The sequence below is a fragment of the Zea mays genome, chromosome 6, assembly GCF_902167145.1.
Source record: "Zea mays cultivar B73 chromosome 6, Zm-B73-REFERENCE-NAM-5.0, whole genome shotgun sequence".
In the NCBI taxonomy this organism is placed as follows: Eukaryota; Viridiplantae; Streptophyta; class Magnoliopsida; order Poales; family Poaceae; genus Zea; species Zea mays.
This window is the reverse complement of record NC_050101.1, coordinates 142,075,674-142,083,323: the sequence shown is the minus strand read 5'-3', so window position 1 is coordinate 142,083,323 and position 7,650 is coordinate 142,075,674.

The following is a 7,650-nucleotide window of genomic DNA, read 5'->3' as shown; positions in this document are numbered from 1 at the left end:
TTGACCTCATTTTTAAGCCTTTGATTATCCACTGCCAACTCATTGTTGAAATCATTGTTCTCAATAGCAACCTTTCCTCTAGTAGTTGCATCAGTCAAGTAATTCTTCAATTTTTGGTTGTCTAAAGTCAGGACTTCAACTTTTCAGTCAATTCAGCATGTAGACTAGTTTGTTCTTCTTGACTCAAATCATCACATGAGGTTGCTACATCAATCTTAACAACAGGGTTAATAGCCTCATGTGTTTTGCAAGATAAAAGTTCATTTTCAACAAGAAGATTGTCATGATCAAATTTAATTTGAGTATAGTCTTCCTTGATCTTTACTAGTCTATTTTGCAACTCCCTATTAGCTTCATTTAATTTGTCACATTTTTCCTTAGCATCTTTTAGGGAGTTTGTGAGCTCATTTACAGTTGATGACATAGTTTTATTTTCTTCTTTTATTTCATCACTAGCCTTTATAACTATGTCATATTTGGCATTTAAGGATTCATTTTCATTTTTCAACCTATCACATTTAGCTTTTGACTTTCTAATTATTTGAGTATATTCTTTAAGCAAGTCAACTAGCTCATCATATGAAGGTGAAGCAAATTCCTCATCACTATCACTATCACTATCATCAGCAATATTAATATCATTTTGTACCTTCCGTTCACCCCTAGCCATGAGGCATAGGTGAGAAGTCGATGATGGCGATGGTGGTGGTGAAGAGAAGTCCCCGGCGATGGCGGCAACTTTTTCATCATTCTCTTCTTCACTTGAAGAAGATCCACTTGATGATTCAATGTCGGTGAGCCAGTCACCAACAATATATGCCTTTCCATTCTTCTTCTTGTGGAACCTCTTTTGCTTCCCATCCTTCCTCTTAAAGAATTTCTTTTCCTTCTTTTCATCTTCGCTGTCATCTTCTTTCTTGTTCTTGAACTTATTCTTCTTGGGCTTGTTACATTGATGAGCAAGATGACCGAGCTCACCACAGTTGTAGCAGTCCATCTCAGAAATGGGCTTTCTTTTGTTGGAAAAGAATTTCTTCTTTCTTGAATCAAATTTGATGCCTTCTCTATTTAGCTTCTTCAACATCTTGGTGGTCTTCCTTACCACCAAGGCAATGTTTGCATCAAGGTCATCATCACTTGAGGATTCTTCCTCAACTTGTATTTTTGCTTTTCCTTTTCTTTCATGATTTGCTTTGAGAGCCAAATCCTTTCTTTTGGAAGATGATTCTTATTTGTCGTTGATGTGCATGTACATCTCATGGGCATTGATCTTTCCCAAAATTTGTGTAGGTGTGGTAACTGAAAGATCCATTTGATGTAGCACAGTGACAATGTGTCCATATTTGTCTATTGGGAGGACACTGAGAATCTTCCTCACAACATCCGGTTGTGAGATTTGAGTAAGCCCCAATCCATTAACTTCCTCTACAAGAATATTGAGACGTGAGTACATAGCATTTGCATTTTCATTAGCAAGCATTTCAAAAGAATTTAACTTTCTCATGGCTATGTGATATCTCTCCTCACGCTCACTTCTAGTTCCTTCGTGTAGAGCACAAATGTCCATCCACAAATCATGAGCATTTTTATGATTTCTTACTCTATTGAACACATCTTTGCAAAGGCCTCTAAAAAGGGTGTTTTTGGCCTTAGCATTCCATTTCTCATAATTGAACTCATCACCTACAAGATTTGTGGGATCTCTAGGTTCGGGGAATCCTTGTGTGGCGGCTTTATAGACACCAATGTCTATAGCCTCTAAATATGCTTCCATACGAATTTTCCAATAAGGAAAATCGTCACCATAAAAAACGGGAGGAGGTCCATCCCCACCGGACATCATAACTCTAGCGGTTAAGCTAATCTACGAGCAACAAGGCTCTGATACCAATTGAAAGGATCACGATGCCTAAGAGGGGGGTGAATTGGGCTTTTCTAAAAATCAACACTAATTAAAACCTAAGCAAGAGCTAAGCAAGAGCCTAACTTCACCCCAACAACTAGCACTAAGAATATAATACTAGAAATGCAACAATGCTAAGACAATACTTCAAATACTTGCTAAACAAATACACAATGTAAAGTGCTTGAATTAAGTGCGAAATGTAAAGCAAGGTTTAGAAGACTCCTCCAATTTTTCCCGAGGTATCGAAGAGTCGGCACTCTCCACTAGTCCTCGTTGGAGCACCCGCGCAAGGGTATCGCTCCCCCTTGGTCCTTGCAAGAACCAAGTGCTCACTATGAGATGATCCTTTGCTACTCCGGCGCGGTGGATCCCTCGAAACCGCTTACAAACTTGAGTCGGGTCACCAACAAGATCTTCACGGTGATCACCGAGCTCCCAACGCCACCAAGCCGTCTAGGTGATGCCGATCACCAAGAGTAACAAGTCGTAGACTTTCGCTTGACCAAGAGAAGCCTAATGCAAGTGGTGTGTGCTCTAGGTGGCTCTCGCTAGCGCTAATGAGGAACAAACGCGGATTAAGATTCTCTAATCTCCTCACTAGGCTTTTGGTGCTTGCAATGCTCTAGCAATGTGCTGGAATAAATGTGGAGTGCAAGACATTGAATATGGTGGGTGGAAGGGGTATAAATAGCCCTCACCCACCAACTAGCCGTTACAGGCAACTTTCTACGCACTGGCGCACCGGACAGTCCGGTGCGCCACCGGTGCGCCAACGGTCGTTTCCAACGGCTAGTTCTGACAGCTAGCCGTTGGACTCATGGCACACCGGACAGTCCGGTGCGATGTCCGGTGCACTGTTCGGTGCGCCACTAAAATCATCTCTGAAACCTGCGCTCTCGGGTTTCTGGGTGGAGAAGGATCTTCCCCGGGCCAGCCAGGCCCCACCTGGCAGAGGGTGCACCGGACAGTCCGGTGCACACCGGACAGTCCGGTGCCCCTAGGGCCAGAAACCCTAACTCTTGTTTTTCAGCTGATTTTCAAATCGGTTTTCGTTCTAACTTGTGAGTGAATTCTAGAGTGACACCTAGCACTGTATGTGAGTGTGATTGTGCACCAACACTACACTAGAACTCTCTTGGTCAAACTACTCATCGACAACCCCTCTTTATAGTACGGCTAAAAGAGAATAAAAGACCTAACTAAATCGCGAGTGTCCACATCTCCTTGACACTCGGACTCCGTAGACTTTCACCTTTTGTTTCATCGGTTTAGCCGTCGCTTCGAGTTCTTATCTCCGGGATTGTTTTCACGTTGTAGTACTTCTACCTGTCATGCGACCTAACTTACCATTTGTCTCTGCAAAACATACGTTAGTCACATATAATATTACGTTGTCATTAATCACTAAAACCAACCAGGGACCTAGATGCTTTCAGGGGTTTTACAAAAAAAACAAGGTTCAACGTTGATGCTGGATCACATAATCACTAGCAAAATTACTTGCACAGATTGAACCGAGGACAATTTTTAACCCTCTCCAAACTCCGGTCAAACTGGAGCGTGAAAACCTAAAAAATAAAAAATACTTCCACTAGCAATCAGCCTCAAACTTGCTATAAGTCTTTTTCATTTATGCATCTTATTGGTCTCTAAATTTTATCCTCTTATCTTCATTTTTTGTACTTTTTGTGATTTAGGCTCTCCTCCTCTTGGATCTACTGAAGCAATTATTGGTCTCTAAACTGGTGGAGGAATCATTGGCATAACTATAGAAAAAAGAGGTACCCATCGATGTCTTCAGATTGAAAAATTGCATAGGGCACCATCATTTCTCAGTTTTGGCTTATTGTGGTTCTGCAGGATTGCCTCCTTTGCCCCACTGGATTTTCTACCAACATGGTAAATTTCTTCTGTTTTTGTGCTTTACCCTTTTGCTTTTTTAATTGGTTGGTTCCTTTGTAGGTTACAATGTTTACCTATTTTGCAGGTCCTCTAATGACCAAATTTACAATTGCTTTGAGAGAAATTGGAACATACAAGGAAGTATTGCTCTCCCAGGTAGAGAGCATCAGTATCTATATTAGTATGCGTGTGCTTTTCATGAAGGAATCAAAGATACTTTTGTCTGTCACCAATCTTTAAGATACTGTAACCTAGATGTGGCACATATACTTACTCTATAATACTTCATTTTATTGATATTTTGATAATTACATGGTTGAATTCATCCGTGTGGTTGTATCGTCATATCCCTGTGCATATGGACGTTTCTTGTATGATTCTGTTTCTTGTGTGCATTACAGATGAAAGAATTCAACTCCTATGTGACGCTTGAGATTTTATCTCTGCATTTTCCTTAATGGGCAGGAGTATGATGAGCTTATTGGAGAGTTTATGGCTACTGTTAACCAATTCTCAGGTGATAAAGTTCTCATTCACTCAGTACTGTACTTTTGCTATGGCAGATCAATTTACTCTTTATCCCAGAATGTAAGACTCTAAATTTTGGATAGTTTGAGGACTTTGCCAATCTTAATACCTTTGATTTGCTTGAAAAATATAGCAAGAGTCATCTTGTTTTCAATGGTGATATTTAGGTAAATGGAACCACCCGAGGCATTTTCATTTTTGCTGCTACCATGGGACAACCTTAATTAATTGAGATCATCACCCTTCAGTTTATTGCCTTCTGAATTGTACCGATTTGGAAATATGAATGTTTGCAGGGAACAACATCAGTGGTCCTTGTAGGTTCGTTAGCAGCACTCAAGATGGTTGGTGGTACCATAGCAGAGCAGACTAATTTGTTCCTTGGTGCTGTGGAGGTTAGTTAAAACATCTCTTAGTGAACCTGTTATCCCTCAGTTCCAGTGCTCGTGGTTTGAAACCTTTGTTCGATATATAATCTAAATTGATGTTGAGAGTGTAGGAGAGATCTAAAAGGATGGAAGAAAAACTATACGAAGCAATTGTCGGGGACCATAATTAGGGGTACCCTCAAGACGCCTAATTCTCAGCTGGTAACCCCCATCAGCATAAAGCTGCAAAGGCCTGATGGGTACGATTAAGTCAGGGATCAGTCCACACGAGTGACTCGATCACGCTTCACCCGAGCCTAGCCTCGGCCAAGGGCAGCCGACCTCGAGAGACTTCCGTCTCGCCCGAGGCCCCCTTTTTATGGCGGACACATCACCGGCTCGCCCGAGGCCTTGGCTTCGCTCAGAAGCAACCTTGACTAAATCGCCACACCGACTGACCAAATTGCAGGGGCATTTAACGCAAAGATGGCCTGACACCTTTATCCTGACATGCGCCCCCGGCAGAGCCGAAGTGACCGCCGTCACTCCACCGCTCCACTGGCCAGTCTGACAGAAGGACAGCGCCGCCTGCGCCACTCCGACTGCAGTGCCACTCGACAGAGTGAGTCTGACAGGCAGTCAGGCCTTGCCAAAGGCGCCACGGCGAACTCCGCTCCGCCCGACCCCAGGGCTCGGACTCGAGCTAAGACCCGGAAGACGGCGAACTCCGCTCCGCCCGACCCCAGGGCTCGGACTCGGGCTAAGACCCGGAAGACGGTGAACTCCGCTCCGCCCGACCCCAGGGCTCGGACTCGGGCTAAGACCCGGAAGACGGCGAACTCCGCTCCGCCCGACCCCAGGGCTCGGACTCGGGCTAAGACCCGGAAGACAGCGAACTCCGCTCCGCCCGACCCTAGGGCTCGGACTCGGGCTAACACCCGGAAGACGACGAAACTCCGCTTCGCCCGACCCCAGGGCTCGGACTCCGCCCTGGCCTCGGCCGAACGACTTCCGCCTCGCCCGACCCCTTGGCTCGGGCTCGGCCACGACAACGGAAGACAGACTCAACCTCGGCTTCGGAGGAACCCCCACGTCGCCCTGCCTAGGGCACAGACCGCCACGTCAACAGGAAGCGCCATCATCATCCTACCCCGAATCGACTCGGGTCACGGAGAACAAGACCGGCGTCCCATCCGGCCAGCTCCGCCGGAGGGGCAATGATGGCGCTCCACAAGCTCTATGACGACGGCGCCCCCCAGCTCTCTTACGGAAGCAGGACGACGTCAGCAGGGACTCGACCGCTCCAACAGCTGTCCCTCCGCCAGGCTCCGCCGCACCTCCGACAGCCACGACATCACGCCAGCAGGGTGCCCAGATCTCTCCGGCTGCCACCTTGGCATGTACCTAGGGCGCTAGCTCTCCCTCCGCTAGACACGTAGCACTCTGCTACACCCCCCATTGTACACCTGGATCCTCTCCTTACGACTATAAAAGGGAGGACCAGGGCCTTCTTAGAGAAGGTTGGCCGCGCAGGACCGAGGACGGGACAGGCGCTCTCTTGGGGCCGCTCGCTTCCCTCACCCGCGTGGACGCTTGTAACCCCCCTACTGCAAGCGCACCTGACCTGGGCGCGGGACGAACACGAAGGCCGCGGGACTTCCACCTCTCTCACACTCGACTCCGGCCACCTCGCCTCTCCCCCCTTCGCGCTCGCCCACGCGCTCGACCCATCTGGGCTGGGGCACGCAGCACACTCACTCGTCGGCTTAGGGACCCCCCTGTCTCGAAACGCCGACAGTTGGCGCGCCAGGTAGGGGCCTGCTGCGTGCTGACGAATAGCTCCCCGTCAAGCTCCAGATGGGCAGTCTCCAGCAACCTCTCCGGCCCGGGACGGTGCTTCGTTTCGGGACTCTTGAGTTCATGTCCTTCGACGGCAGCTACGACATGATACTTCTTCCACCGCCGCGCGACTACGACAATGGCGGCCGACAACCCGCCCGCCGGCGGTGGAATCGACGACGTCTTCCCCGCGTGGTGGAAAGGCAACATTCGGGCTCGCTCCGTTCTCTCCCCCGCCAACGGAGGAGGAGGCGGGGCCGTCAAGGCCAGGTGGGAGGCCGCGCTTCGTCGGCCGTCGAGCGAATCGACGCCCCCGACGCCCCGACGGAAGGCACGCCGGACGTCGACCTCGCGTTCAAGACGGAGGCAAGCGCCGTCCCCCCGCGGCACGCTGACCCCGAGCAAGAAGACGACGCCGGCGCGCTCGCGGAAAGCCTGCAGGACGTCGCCCTCGAACCAGAGAAGACGGTGCAACCAGTCCCCGATGTGACTACGTCGCTCCTCGTCGACCAAAAGGTACCGACTAACTCCCATCTTGCGTCATTTCGACTCGGCCTCAACCCGCCAAACGACCTCGTTTTGGCGGGCGCTCTCATTGAGGCGAGTGCAACCCCACTGAGGTTCCGTATGCGGTCGCCTTGGGACCGACTGATGGACGTCTCGACCTACGGGCCCTCTGGGTCCGAGGAAGATGACGATCCCAGCATCGGATGGGATTTCTCCGGACTTGGCAACCCCAGTGCCGTGCGAGACTTCATGACCGCATGTGACTACTGCCTATCCGATTGTTCCGATGGAAGCCGCAGCCTTGGCGACGAGAGCTGCGGCCCAAGCCGCGAATGTTTCCACATCGAGCTAGGGGATCCCTCCGAAGGCAACCATCTTGGCATGCCGGAGGACGGTGATCTCCCTAGGCCGGTGCCTCGCGCCGACATCCCACGGGAGCTAGCTGTGGTCCCCGCTCCGGCGGGGGGTTACGACCCACAACTCGAGCAAGTCCGCGAGGCGCAGGCCAGGCTCAACGAGGGAACAGGAGCGCTTGAGCCGATCCGTCGGGACGTCGGACAGGCATGGGTGGGCCAACCTCTGGCCGGAGAAATACGTCAC